The sequence below is a fragment of the Sus scrofa genome, chromosome 10, assembly GCF_054392235.1.
Source record: "Sus scrofa isolate SSC_HxYL_T2T_F1_AM1 chromosome 10, Sscrofa_HxYL_maternal_Yorkshire_Landrace_v2.0, whole genome shotgun sequence".
Taxonomy (NCBI): Eukaryota; Metazoa; Chordata; class Mammalia; order Artiodactyla; family Suidae; genus Sus; species Sus scrofa.
The window spans coordinates 22,281,079-22,296,713 of NC_139392.1; the positions used below are offsets into that span (position 1 = coordinate 22,281,079).

Genomic DNA, 15,635 nt, shown 5'->3' on the forward strand with positions numbered 1-15,635 from the left:
AGGCCTACACCACAGCCACAGCAACGCCAGATCCGAGCCACTTCTGCCACCTACACCACAGCTCACGGCAACACTGGATACTTAACTCACTGAGCCTGGCCAGGGATTGAACCCGCATCCTCATGGATACTAGTTCAGTCTACTGAGCCACAACAGGAATCCCAACCCCCAACCCCGAGTTTTAATTGGCTTTGGCTTAACCTGCTCACGTAAGATCCTGGATTCCCACCAAGTTGCCTCTGGAAGTACCCAGAGCAGATCCCCCTCCCCCACTTCCATGCCATGTGCCACATTCTGCCTCTGTCCTGCCCCTGCCCTCCTGAAAGTCCATGTGATGGTCACTGGTACTGCCCCAGTGAGACCCCCGTGTCCTTGTCTGCCACGGCCGCTAAGTGGTACGGTTCCACCACACAGGGTGCTCTGGGCCCAGTGTGTTAAACTCCCCGCCCCCTGCTTTAGCCCTACTTTGTCATAGGAACGCACACCCTGCCACTTACGTTTTTAGACTCAGAGTGTCTCTTGCTAGACAGTTCCTCCAACCCCTGCCTGCTCCCCTCCACTCCCTGCCCCTCATCAGAGGGCAGCACAAACCCCTACCCTGCTCGGCTCCAATGCTGTCCAGCTCTTCAGAACTGACTCCTCCTGCCGGCCCCCAGCTCACCAGACCCGCCTGGACACGTTTACACTCGCTCGGTGAGGGCTCAAGGAAGAACACCGGCTGCAGAAATACATGCGGCTTTTTATTTATTTATTTATTTATTTTTTGGGTCTTTTTAAGGCCGCACCTGCAGCATATGGAGTTTCCCAGGCTAGGGGTTGAATCAGAGCTGTAGCAGCCACCCTACAGCACAGCCACAGCAATGCCAGATCCGAGCTGCATCAGCAACCTATACCACAGCTCACTGCAACACCAGATCTTAACCTATCAAGTGAGGCCAGGGATTGAACCTATGTCCTCATGGACACTAGTCAGATTCATTTCTGCTGAGCCACGATGGGAACTCTGGGCTTTTTATTTTTAATTCTTGTTTTAATTTTTAAAATTAAAGTATTGTTGAGTTACAATGTTGTGTCAATTTCTGCTGTACAGCAAAGTGACCCAGTCATACATACATATACATTCTTTTTCTCATATTATCTTCCATCATGTTCTATCACAAGAGATTGACTATAGTTCCCTGTGCTATAGAGTAGGACCTCAGTGCTTATCTATTCTAAATATAATAGTTTCCAGGAGCTCCCATCGTGGCTCAGTGGTTAATGAATCCGACTAGGAACCATGAGGTTGCGGGTTCGATCCCTGGCCTCGCTCAGTGGGTTGGGGATCCGGCACTGCCGTGAGCTGTGGTGTAGGTTACAGACACGGCTCGGATCCCGAGTTGCTGTGGCTCTGGTGTACAGCTCCAATTTGACCCCTAGCCTGGGAACCTCCATATGCCACGGGAGCGGCCCTAGAAATGGCAAAAAGACCAAAAAAAAAAAAAAAAAAAAAAAAAAAAAAAGTTTCCATATACCAGCCCCAAACTCTCAGTTCGTCCCCACTTCCTCCCCCCTCCGCTTATCAACCACAAGTCTGTTCTCTATGTCTGTGAGTCTGTTTCTGTTCTGTAGATAGGTTTGTTTGTCATATTTTAGATTCCACATATAGGTGATATCATATGGTATTTGCCTTTTTTCTTTTTCTTTTTGTCTTTTGTCTCTTTAGAGCCGCATCCATGGCATATGGAGGCTCCCAGGCCAGGGGTCAAATCAGAGCTATAGCTGCTGGCCTACACCACAGCCACAGCAACGAGGGATCCTTAACCTACTGAGTAAGGCCAGGGATCCAAACCACATCCTTATACTAGTCGGGTTCATTAACCACTGAGCCACGACGGGAACTCCTGTCTTTCTTTTTTTGACTTACTTCACTTAGTATGAGAATCTCTAGATGCATCCATGTTGCTGTGAGTGGCATTGTTTTGTTCTTTTTTTATGCCTGAGTAGTAATCCATTGTTTATATGTACTACATCTTCCTAATAAATTCATCTGTCATACATCTGGCTTTTTGGTTAACATGACTGCTGCTTTGTTTTACAAAACTGAGATAGTGGAGTTCCCATCATGGCGCAGTGGTTAACGAAGCTGACTAGGAACTATGAGGTTTTGGGTTCGATCCCTGGCCTTGCTCAGTGGGTTAAGGATCTGGTGTTGCCGTGAGCTGTGGTGTAAGTCGCAGACACGGCTCGGATCTGGCATTGCTGTGGCTCTGGCGTAGGCTGGTGGCTACAGCTCCAATTGGACCCCTAGCCTGGGAACCTCCATATGCCGCAGGAGCAGCTCAAGAAAAAGGCAAAAAGACAAAAAAATAAAATAAAATAAAAAACTTAGATAAATAGATGGACAGACAGATAATAAGCAAGGAAATTCTTCCTTATAGTAGAAAGCCCATAAATAAATATAAAAAGAACAATGGATTTAGAAAAGCAGCATCCAGCAACCATGATCATAATAACAGATTCAGGCCAGAATCATCAATGGATGCTAAAAGAGGCAGGCTAAATTTGAAGGAGTATATAGACCATCTCAAAGTATCTCCCCACAAGATTCTTATTAATTACAAAATAACTTTATTTTTTAAATTTTATGTGGGTTTTTTTAGTCGTGCCTAACACATATGGAAGTTCCCAGGCCAGGGATTGAACCCATACCACAGCAGCACCCCAAGCCACAGAAGTAACAATGCCAGATCCGTAACCCACTGAGCCACCAGGGAACTCCAATTTTAATACTTGTTCTTAGCCTTTTTTTTTTTTTTTGGCTAAGCTCACAGCATACAGAAGTTCCTAGATCAGTGACTGAACCCACGCCACAGCAGCAACCCAAGCTGCTGCAATGTTGATGCCAGATCCTTAACCCACTGGGCCATCAGGGAACTCCAATTACAAAGTAAATTTACAGAAGGGAAAGTAAAGTCACTTTACGGTGAAGAAAAATGGCCCATTACCTTAACCAAAGGATCAAAGCTAGCATCACTGGTAATGAAACAAAGGGTCAGCAACCCTCCCCATGTCCTGAGAAGAATATAGCACCACCAATATGGTGCTACCACCCAGAGCACAGGAATGCGATCACAAGGAAAATCAGACAAAAAACACAAAGGAGGGGTCATTCTACAACAAAAGTGGCCTGTAGGATGAAAAAAAAAAGTCAAAATTAAAGCAGACTAAAGGGATACAGCAACCAAACTTATAGTCCTGGGTTTTCTTTTGCTACAAAGGACTTCCTGGAACAACTGGTGACAACTGAATAGTCTGTAGATCAGGGAATAGTATTATATCAATCTTGCCATGTCTCAGTACAGGTGGTGAGAGAGAAAATGATAAAGCAAATGAAGTAGGAATGTTACCACTTGGGGGTACAGGCTTTATTGCACTTGGCAGATTTTGCTGTGTTTACAAATTGAAGGTTTGACCAAGCAAGTATATCGACACTATCACTATTTTTCTAATGTCATTTGTTCACTTCAACTGTGTCACATTTTGGTAATTATTTTATTTACTTTTTTTTTTTAACTGGATGCACCTGCAGCACATGGAAGTTCCCAGGCTAGGGGTCAAATTGGAGCTGTAGCCGCTGGCCAACACCACAGCCACAGCATCACAGGATCCAAGCTGCATCTTCAACCTACTCCACAGCTCATGGCAACACCAGATCTTTAACCCCCTGAGCGAGGCCAGGGACTGAACCTGCATCTTCATGGACGCAATATTGGGTTCTTAACCTGCTGAACCACAATGGGAACTCCACATTTTGGTAATTCTCATTATATTTCAAACATTTTCATTATTATTATATTTGTGATCAGTGATTTTTAGTGTTACTATTTGTAAAAAAAAAAGTTGTGATGTCTCAGGTGATGGTGAGAACTTTTTAAAAACAATTTTAATTAAGTTATATACACTTTTTCACACCTGCTATTGCACCCTTAAGAGACTACAGCATGATATAAACCTAACTTTTACACACACTAGGAGACAAAAAAATTAGAGTGGCTCACTTTTTTATGATGTTCTTTTTTCCTATGATATTCATTGCAGTGGTCTGGAACAGAATCTGCCATATCCCTGAGGTTTGCCTGTCTCTGAGTGAACTTCTTGGTACTAGTCTTGTAACTTCCCGGTAAATTGGAAATTAGGTCAAAATTTATTTTTTTAAAATCTGAGTTTTCCTTTGTGCTATTGAAGGCATGTCTGCCAAGCCAGGTTCATGGGGAAAATGCCCGCTATTCTAGCAGCAATGGCTAGGATTTTGCAAGCAGAGAATCATCACTCTTACTTGGACTTAAACCAGTTCTAGATCTTTCCATGGCTGTTTCAAAATAGGTTCAGAGGGAGTTTCCATTGTGGTGCAGCAGAAACGAATCCGACTACTATCCATGCGGATGAGGGTGCGATCCCTGGCCTCGCTCAGTGGGTTAAGGACCGGGTGTTGCTGTGGCTGTGGTATAGGCTGGCAGCTGCAGCTCCAATTTGACCCCTAGCCTGGGAACCTCCATACGCCACAGGTGCAGCCCTAAAAAAAAAGGAAAAAAAAATTTTTAAAGCATTCAGGAGTTCCTGTCGTGGCACAGCAGAAATGAATCTGACTAGGAACCATGAGGTTGCAGGTTCAATCCAGCATTACTGTGAGCTGTGGTGTAGGTCACTGATGCAGCTCGGATCCTGCATTGCTGTGGCTCTGGCGTAGGCCAGCAGCAACAGCTCTGATTAGACCCCTAGCCTGGGAACCTCCATATGCACAAGTACGGCCCTAAAAAGACAAAAAAATAAAGCATGCACACCCCATACTAAGCTCCCAGTATGGCACATGCAGCATGATACAGCTGTGAACAAACCAGACAAGATCTCTGATCTCTGTCCTCCTGAAGCTTCCAGGGAAACAAGTACAATAATTTTGTATTGTGGTGAGTGACATGCAGGAAATAACCAAGGTGATGACGCCAAAAGCACCAAGTAACCGAGGCGGGGAGCCTTCTCCAGACCTGATGCCCAGGGAAGACCTCTCCAAGGAGGTAAATGTTTTCTCACTGGCGACTTGCAATTATTTTTTCTATTACTGAAAAAATGCACATAACATATAATTGACAATTGTATTTTGTCAATTGTAGTTTAGTGTGTAGTTTAGTGGCATGGAGCACATTCACCTTGCTGTGCAACTGTTGTTACCTTCCATCTCTAGAGATTTTTTCATTATCTCAAACCTAAATTCCCTTCCCATTCCCACTAACTCCCCATTCCTCCCTCTCCCTCAGCCCCCAACAACTACCATTGTGCTTTTGCCTATGAATTTGACTATTCTTAATATTTCATATAAGTAACAATCATATAATATTTGTCTTTTTGTGACTGGCTTAGTTCACATAATTTAATGCCTCAAGATTTATCTGTGCTGAAGCAGGTGTCAGAATTTCCCTCTTTTTTTTAATGGCCACACCCATAGCATATGAAAGTTCCCAGGGCAGGGATTGGATCCAAGCCATAGGTACAACCTATGCCACAGTCATAGCAACCAGTTGGATCCTTTAACCCACTGCGCTGGGCTGGGGATTGAACTTGCGCCTCCACAGCAACCTGAGCCACGGCCATCAGATGCTTCACTCACTGTACCACAGAAGAAACACCAGGATTTCCCTCATTTTTAAGGCTGGATAATATTCCATTCTATGGACACACCACGTTTTGTTTAGCTATTCATCCATGGATGAATGGCTTAGGCTCAAGAGGGTGACATTTGAAATGAGAGCTAAAGAATGAAAAGAGGAGTTCCCATCGTGGCTCAGTCGAAATGAATCTGACTAGGAACCATGAGGATGCAGATCTAATCTAACCTTGCTCAGTGGGTTAAGGATCCGTGTTGCTGTTGCTGTGGCTGTGGCGTAGGCTGGCAGCTGCAGCTCCAATTGGACCTCTATTTGGGAACCTCCATATGCCATGAGTGTGGCCCTAAAAAGCAAATAAAATAAAATAAAATAAAATAAAATAAAATAAAATAAAATAAAATAAACCAGCTATCCAATCCACTGAATGCACAACCCAGAGTGAAACCTAATGTCAACTATGGACTTTATGGGATGATGATGATGTGTCAATTCATCAGTTGTAACAAGTGTACCATCCTTGTGGGGGATGTTGATAATGGGAATGCCTGTTCATGTGTGGGGACGGGGCAATCTTTTTACTGTCCCCTAAATTTTGCTATGAACCTAAAACCACTCTAAAAAATAAGGTCTTAGAGTTCCCGTCATGGCTCAGTCATTAATGAATCTGACTAGGAATCATGAGGTTGCAGGGTTGATCCCTGGCCTTGCTCAGTGGGTTAAGGATCTGGCATGGCCGTGAGCTGTGGTGTAGGTTGCAGATGCGGTTCGGATCTGGCATTGCTGTGGCTCTGGTGTAGGCTGGCGGCTACAGCTCCAATTAGAACCCTAGCCTGGGAACCTCCATATGCCACAGGTGCAGCCCTAGAAAAGACAGGAAGACCAAAAAAAAAAAAAAAAAAAAAAAAAAAGTCTAAACATTAAAAAAAAAAAAGAACCAGCCACAGGAATTGGCAAGAGAGTGGTTTCTTGGCAGATGGAGAAGCAAAGATAAAGGCTGGGAAACTTCAGAGATTTCCTGAAGACTCAACACCAATGCCAGCCCCTCTTCAGCCGTCTCTCCCATCCCTGAGCAGCCGGTCCCTTCCTGCCTGTGTTGCCAAGGACGTTTCCTTGTATTTATCCCCTGACACTAGGATATCCCCTACCAGGCTGTGGTTCCATCACCCTTCCCCAACAAAAGTGTTTCCAAGAGCTGCAAACAACTGCACAACTGATGGGTCTGAACGGCCAACAAACTGTGAAAATGATGGATTTGAATTTCTCTTTACTTTCAGTCCCATAAGGCAGAGGAGATAAGGAACAGATGAAACAGCAAACGCAGGCAGAGGAGGAAAAGAAGCAAAGCGCTTGTGTCACCTGCTGGTTAAGCCTTGACTTTAGAACCACAGCTTTCTGGAGCTGGGAGGGATACTGGAGATGACATAGTACAATGTGTTTGCTTTGTTCTGGGGTGAAATCTTAGGGGTTTTTTGGGGGGTATTTATTTATTTATTTGTCTTTTTGCCATTTATTGGGCTGCTCCCGCGGCATATGGATTTCTCAGGCTAGGGGTCGAATTGGAGCTGTAGCCACCAGCCTACATCAGAGCCACAGCAACGCAGGAACTGAGCCGTGTCTGCGACTTACACCACAGCTCACGGCAACACCAGATCCTTAACCCACTGAGCAAGGCCAGGGATCGAACCTGCAACCTCATGGTTCCTAGTCGGATTCGTTAACCACTGCACCACGGTGGGAACTCCGGGGGTATTTTTTTAAATTAGTTTGGTTTATTGGCAATGTGGTACCAATTTCTGCTGAACAGCAGTATGACCCATTCATATATATATATATATATATATATATATATATATATACACACACACACACACATTCTTTTTCTCATATCGTCCCCCAATATGTTCTATCCTAAGAGACTGGACACAGTTCCCTGTGCTATACAGTAAGACTTCATTGCTTATCTATCCTAAATGGAATAGTTTGCATCTACCAAATCCAAACTCCACATCCATCCCAATTCCCCGCCCCCCCCAGGCTTGGCAACCACAAGTCTGTTCTCTGTTCCTGAGAGTCTGTTTCTGTTTTGTAGATAGGCTCATTGGTGCCATATTTTAGATTCCACATATAAGTGGTATCCTATGGTATTTGACATATACACAGTGGAATACTACTCAACCACAAAAAAAGTTTGTTTGTTTGTTTGAATGCAATAATGCCATGTGTAGCAACATGGATGCAACTAGAGAGTCTCATAGTAAGTGCAATGTTTTGGGTAAGCTTCCAGGATGGACACGCTGGGGCTGGGGGCAGAGCAGGCTCTTGGCAGTCGTGAGAGGTGGTGACGGCGAGTTTTCAGTGCCCCTCCCGTTCCACCTGGTGCCCCATCAGCTGAAGGACCTCGTGTTACTCCGCGGTTGGTAGGCTGCTGGCGCAAAAGGGGTCCTTGCTGATCCCCCGAATCACACCCACAAGGGCTATTTGCAGACCTGGGTGACTCCATCTGGGTCTTTGCAGGGAGGAAGGAGAATGGCTGTTATTCCCACTGCCTCAACGATCTTGTGTCCCAGGAAGAGAGAGACCTGGTCTTTCTGCAGAGGACGCCATCCCATCAGCGGAAGTGGCCTGGCAGAGCATCGCTCCCAGGGGCTTCTGGGAGTTGGTGGGTGGGCAGATCATCCTGAAACTGGCTGTTCAGGGGTGGCCTCCGTGCTGTGCTCATCTACACAGGCTTGAGCTTGCCAGAGCTGTCACTGGGCTCTGCATGATTTTGCCCTCCATAGCCCAAGCCATCCTTCTCCAACTCTCTGCCACAAGCTGATTAACACTCTCTCTTGGAATCATTCCCAGGCCTTTCGATCCCCTCAAAAGCTATATTCTCCCTTTCTGCGGAGCTCAGTTTTGTGGGGACACAGTGCATAAAATAATGCCAATGCTGAACCCTCAGAAAATGACAGGGTGTTCCGTCTGTATTTGTACATCCCTCGTGTAGAAAGGGGAAGATGTTTGTCTTTTATTCATTGACTAGTCAATCAAAAAATTATTCAGAACTAGGCTTTTTTGGAAGAAACAGTACAGCCTGACATGGTCCTGGCCATTCCCAGAATGATCAACCTGCTTCAAGTGACTTGCGCGGGTGAAGAAATGGGAGAAGAACTGAGTGCTGTTTTGCGTGAGCCTGACTCCCGGTGTGCAATTTCCGAGCGGCCATCCATCCCTGGAAAGGACTCCCTTTCAGTGGATGGCGTCTCCCTCGGAATATATTTGAAGGATAATGAGGTTCTGTTCTTCCAAATGTGCCATTCCTTCCACACTCTCTAGCATATCCGTCAAATGACTACATTTGATTGACAGATGCTGCTTTGCAATCCTTGGAGCAAACACCAGGTATAGATGCAGCCTGTGGAACTTGAGGATGTGGGTTATCTTAGTAAAGGCGCGGTTGCCAGCGTCCCTGCTGCTCACCAGACTGGGCCACGCCCCCTCCTTCCTGCAGAGACCCCCAGTGTGGCAGCTCTGTGGCTTCACCATTCGCCGTGACTGCCACTTGTAAGTGGTGACTTGGCATACTTCGCACCTTTGTCCTCTGGGCTGCTAAGAGTGTTCTTTGGGGTTCATCCATCTAAGCAGCTGTCTGTCTGCAGTGATCCCTGCCCTGCCCCTCTTCCTCTCTTCTTTGGGGATCACAAGGCTTAGGGGGGAAACAGAAGCAATACAAGGAAAGAGGAATTGCTTCTAGTTTTTCCCTAAACCTTGTGCAAAAGAACTCCACCTTTGGTTCTTTGTTCTCCACGGGGCAGGGGTCAATCAGAGCCACCTCATCTGTCCAGAGTCACAAGTGCAGAGGAACCTAGAGCAGGGAGAAGTCTGTGGGGAAGGAAATGGGCTGAGAAGGCTGCCTAGAGAAGGAGGCACCTGTGTTCTTGACATACGGGCATGATTCGAAAGACAGGGGAAAGGGGGACCCTAATAGGGCGAAGAGCTGGGGCAGATCTGAGCAGGCTGGGCGGGGCCAGCTGAGGGTGACTCCAGGGGCCAGAGTCCAGGTGAGTTCAGGGCAGACAGAGAGAGGAGGAGGTAAGTAAGATCCACACGGCAGCCAAGAGTGAGCACCTACTGTGTGCGGGCACTGTGTCCAGGTCTGGAGACAGGGCAGCGGACAGACGAAGTTTATTCCCCAGCACATGGAATCGGAATGGGATGGAGCATACATCCTAATGGGCAGAAGGATACCACAATAAACTAATAAGTAAATTATAGAGTATTTAGAACCCAATATGTACTATGCAGAAGAATAAAGCAGGGAGAGAGGAAGGGTGAACTGGAGAGGCTGAGGAGGATCAAAATGTTAAATGCTATGGTTCAGGAAACGCGTGTGGAGATGAGGGACGTTTGAGCAAAACTATGAAGGAGCCGATGGAGTGAACCGTGGGAAGCACTGAAGGACGAGTAATGCAGGCAGGTGCACCAGCACGTGCAAAGGCCCGGGGGTTGGAAGAGATCGACTTCTCTGCAGAAGAGCAAAGAGGCCAACATGTATGATGCAGAATGAGCCAAGGGAAACTAGCAATGGGGCGAAGTCAGTCACAGGGAGATGGATTGTGCAGGGCTTTGAAGACCAAAGAAAGGACTTCCTTGGCCCTTTTATTGTCCTCTGAGTGACAGGAGGAAAGATCTAGCAGCTCTCTCTGGCCCCTGGCACGGCACTGGGGAGGAAACAGGGAGGCCAGTTAGGGAAGATGGCAACAGCCACGGCAGGTGATGATGACAAGGACCATGACAAGGTGGCTGCAAAGGTGGAGGCTGGCTCTGTTTTTAAGGTAGTCTCAACAGGTTGGCTGTAGCCTAAGATACATCCCTGGGTGTAGGAGAAAGAAAACACTCAAGAAAGACTCCAAGGTTTTGGACCCGAGTAACTGGAAAGGAGATTCAATTAACGGGGAGAGTTACACGGTTGGGCAGGGGACAAGGAGGTGGTCGGGGTGGGGATTTCAACGAGAGAGGCTCTGGATTTTGCCCTGCAGGCCATAGGATGGATTTTAGTGTTCAAGATGAAATTAATGTCCTAGAAAAACAAGTCTGGCAGTAATATATAAGAGAGGCTAGAGCACAGAAAGACAGGCTTAGAGATTCTGCCTTAATCTAGGCATGAGGCGGTGGTTATCAGAACAAAAAGAAGTCGGAATATCAAAGTAGGATGCACCTGTGCAATGGAGTCGTGTCTGAGACCCACTGGCTCAACCCTCCCATGTCGCGCAGTAAGTCCTCTAACCTCCCTGAAGTTTCCATGAACTTCAAAGGCTTAGGTCTGTGTGGCCGTTTCTCATGCCATCCTTTGAACACTGCTTTCACTCTGGCTCACTTCTGGGAGCTGGTACCTTCTCTGTGTCTGACTGGGGAGGTGGGACACACCCACGTTCCTTGATTTTCCTCCCCAGCTACTCACATGAATAAGCAGGGGCGGAGTTCCTGTTGTGACTCAGCAAGTTAGGAACTCAACTAGGATTCATGAGGATGCTGGTTCGATCCCTGGCCTCGCTCAGTGGGTCAAGGATCTGGCATGGCCGTGAGCTGTGGTGTAGGTTGCAGACATGGCTCGGATCTGGTGTTGCTGTGGCTCTGGAGTAGGACGGCGGGTACAGCTCCGATTTGACCCCTAGCCTGGGACCGCCATATGCCACAGGTGCAGCCCTAAAATAGCAAAAAAGAAAAAGAAAAAAAGAAATGAAAGAGGAGACACTACAATTGCTACCACAGAAATACAAAGGGTCATAAGAGGCTACTGTTGACCTTTGTATGTTTACAAATGGTATAACTTAGGAGAAAATGGATAAATTTCTAGAAACATGCAACCTACTAAGACTGAATCATGAAGACAATCTGGATAGATCTATAACTAGTAGGGAGACTGAACAAGTAATCAAAAATAGCTTAACGAAGAAAAGCTCAGGGCCAGGTGGTTTCATTTTGTGAATTCTACCAAATGTTTAAAGAAAACTTAAGGTCAATCCTTCTGAAACTCTGCCCAAAAAATTACTAGGAGGAAAACACTTCCAAACTCATTTCCTGAGGGTTGCATTACCTGATACCAAAGCCAGACAAAGACACTATAAGAAACAAAAATTACAGGCCAACATCCCTGATGAACATGGATGCAAAAATCCTCAGCAAAATACTAACAAATCGAATTCAACAGTACATTAAAAGAATCATGCACCATAATCAAGTGGGATTTATCCTTGGGATGCAAAGATAGTTCAGCATGTGCAAATCAGTAAGTGTTATACACTATATTAAGAAAATGAATGATAAAAATCATATGATCATCTTGGAGTTCCTGTCGTGGCTCAGTGGTTAATGAATCCGACTAGGAACCAAGAGGTTGCGGGTTCGACCCCTGGCCTTGCTCAGTGGGTTAAGGAGCCAGCGTTGCCATGAGCTGTGGTGCAGGTTGCAGACGCAGCTTGGATCTGGTGTTGATGTGGCTCTGGCGTAGCTGCGGCTCTGGCGTAGGGTGGCAGAAATGGCTCCGATTCGACCCCTAGCCTGGGAACCTCCATATGTCAAGGGAACGGCCCAAGAAATAGCAAAAAGACACACGCACGCACACACACAAAATCATATGATCATCTCAATAGACGTAGAAAAAGCATTTGACAAAATACATCTATTTATGATAAAAACATTCAATAAAATGGTCATACATGGAATATACCTCAATATAATAAAGGGCATATATGACAAGCCCGCACTCAACATCACACTCAACGAAACAAGGATGCCCACTCTCAAGGATGCCACTTTTACTCGATAGATTATTGGAAGACCCACCCAGAGTAATTAGGCAAGAAAAAGAAATAAAAGGCATAGCAAATTCGACAGGAAGAGCTAAAACCATCAGTCTTCGCGTATGACATGATATTACACATGAAGTTGTAAAACGCCACCCTAAACCCATTAGAACTAATAAATAAATTCAGCAAGGGGGCAGGATATAAACTCAATATACAAAAATCAGTTGCCTTTTGTACACTAATCACAAACCATCAGATAGAGAATCTTTTTAGACATCCCACTCACAATCGCCTGAACCAGAATAAAATACATAGAAATAAATTTAACCAAAGAGGCGAAAGACTTGTACACTGAAAACTATCAGACACTGATGAGGGAAATGGAAAGAGTTAGAAAGAAATGCAATGATATTCCATGCTTATGGACTGGAATAATTGAGGTTGTTAAAATGCTCATATTACCCAAAGCAATCTGCAGATGCAACACAACCTCTATCAAAATTTTAATGGCGTTTTCCCCAGGAATAGAAAAAAAAATTCTACAGTTTATATAGAACCACAGAAGATCCCTAAACAGGCCAAGCAATCTTGAGAAAGAATAACAAAGTGGGAGACACCACACCTCTTGATTTCAAACTATATTACATGCCATAGACCTCAAGAGTATGGTACTGGTATAAAAACAAATAGACCAATGGAACAGAATTGAGAGTCCAGAAATAAACCAGCACATACACAGTCAACCAACCTTCAACAAGGGTTCCAAGGACACACAATAGGAAAAGGATAGTCCCTTCAATAAATGGTGTTGGGAAAACTGGATCTCAACATGCAAAAGAATGAACTTGGACCCTCATCTTACACCACCCACAAAGATGAACTTGAAACAGATTAATGACTTCAATGTGAGACCTGAAGCCATAAAATTTCTCAATACAGCGGAAAAGCTCTTGACATTAGTCTCAGTAATGATATTTTGGATACGATACCAAAAGCACAAGCAACAACAGTAAAAAAGAACATCAAACCGAATAGCTTGTACACAGCAAAATAAATAAACAAAATGAAAAGGCAAACTGCAAAACTGAAGAAAATATTTGCAAACCACACATCTAACAAGGGGTTGTGTACCTAAAATATGTGAGGAACTCATATAAATTAACAGCAAATAGTAATAATAATCTGATTTTTAAATGGGAAAAACATACGAGGTATTTTTTTTTCCAAGGAAGATCTACACATGGCCAACAGGTACATGAAAAGCTGCTCGACATCACTAATGAACAGAGAAATACAAAGCAACACCATAAGGAGGATCACCTCCTACCTGTTAGTATAGCTAATATCAAAAAGACAAGAGATATCACGTTGGCAAAGACTTGGAGAAAGAGAATCCTCATACATGGTTGCTGATGTTGCAAATGTGTATGGCTATTATGGAAAACATTATGGAGGTTCCTCAAAAAATTTAAGTCAGAACTACCTTCTAATCCAGCAATCCCACTTCTGGGAAAACATCTAAAAGGAGCGAAAATTATCTCAAAGAGATGTTTGTATTCCCATGGTTACTGTAGCTTTATGTGTGATAGCCAAGACATGAAAACAACCTAAGTGTCTGTCAATGCACAAATGAATAAAGAATATTATATATATAATATTTGTATATATAATGGAATATTATTCAGCCATAAAAAATGATATTCGGCCAATTGCAACAACATGGATAATCCTAGAAGGCATTATGTTAAGTGAAAAGTCAGGCAGAAAAAGATAAATACTATTAGTATCACTTATATGCGAAATCTAAAAAAAAAAAAAACACTAATTCATAGAAACAGAGAATAGAATAATGGTTGCCAGGGGTTGGGGAGTGGGAAATACGGGAAGATGTTGATTAATGTATACTTTTAGTTAAATGAGTGAGTTCTGAGGATCTAATGGATGGGGGCACAGTGAGTACAGTTAGTACTACTGGGAGTTCCCATCGTGGCGCAGTGGTTAACGAATCCGACTAGGAACCATGAGGTTGCGGGTTCGGTCCCTGCCCTTGCTCAGTGGGTTAACGATCCGGCGTTGCCGTGAGCTGTGGTGTAGGTTGCAGACGCGGCTCGGATCCCACGTTGCTGTGGCTCTGGCGTAGGCCAGTGGCTACAGCTCCGATTCAACCCCTAGCCTGGGAACCTCCATATGCCGCAGGAGTGGCCCAAAGAAATAGCAAAAAGACCAAAAAAAAAAAAAAAAAAAAAAAAAAAAAAAAAAAAAAAAAAGATATAGTTAGTACTACTGTACTGTGTTCTTGAAATGTGATGAGAGAGGATCTTAAGCATTCTCACAAAAAAATAATTAACAAGGTAACTATGTGAGCTGATGGATGCTAATTAACTTGATTATGGTAATCACGTCACAGTATATACTTGTTAAATCATCACACTATACACTTTAAATATGTACATTTTTGGAGTTCCCGTTGTAGCGCAGCAGAAGAGAAACCGACTAGGAATCATGAGGTTTTGGGTTTGATCCCTGGCCTCGCTCAGTGGGTTAAGGATCTGGTATTGCCACGAATTGTGGTGTAGGTCGCAGATTCGGCTCACTTCCTGCATTGCTGTGGCTGTTGCTTTTTTTGCTTTTTAGGGCCACCTCTGTGGCATATGGAGGTTCCCAGGCTGGGGGTCAAATTGGAGCTGCAGCTGCCAGCCTACACCACAGCAACGCAGGATCCGAGCCATGTCTGTGACCTATACCACCGCTCATTGCAATGCTGGATTGTTAACCCACTATGAAAGGCCAGGGATCAAACCCCAGTCCTAAGGGACACTAGTGGCGTTTGTTACCGCTGAGCCACAATGGGAACTCCTCAGCATTTTCTTAAATGGGCAAGGACTTGAACAGACATTTCTCCAAAGAACATGTACAAAAGCCAACAAAGACATGAAAAGAACCACTTATCATTAGGGAAATGCAAATCAAAAATACAGTGAGAAGCCACCTCACATCCATTAGGATGCTAGTATTTTTTTGTGTGTGTCTTTTTTGACTTTTCTAGGGCCGCACCCAAGGCATATGGAGATTCCCAGGCTAGGGGTCTAATCAGAGCCACAGCCACCAGCCTACACCACAGCCACAGCAATGAGGGATCCAGGCTGCATCTGTGACCTACACCACAGCTCACAGCAAAGCCAGATCCTTAACCCACTGAGCG

General features: G+C 44.7%; 1 protein-coding gene across 1 annotated transcript in view; it reads right to left on the bottom strand.

Moving 5' to 3' along the window:
- The window catches only part of CAPN8 (calpain 8), a 147,276-nt gene that overhangs the window by 2,877 nt on the left and 128,764 nt on the right, over nucleotides 1-15,635 (bottom strand). The window contains exon 25 of the transcript XR_014817504.1: nucleotides 598-718. The gene's annotated coding sequence lies outside the window, so the exon portion shown is untranslated. The remainder of the gene's footprint in view (nucleotides 1-597; nucleotides 719-15,635) is intronic.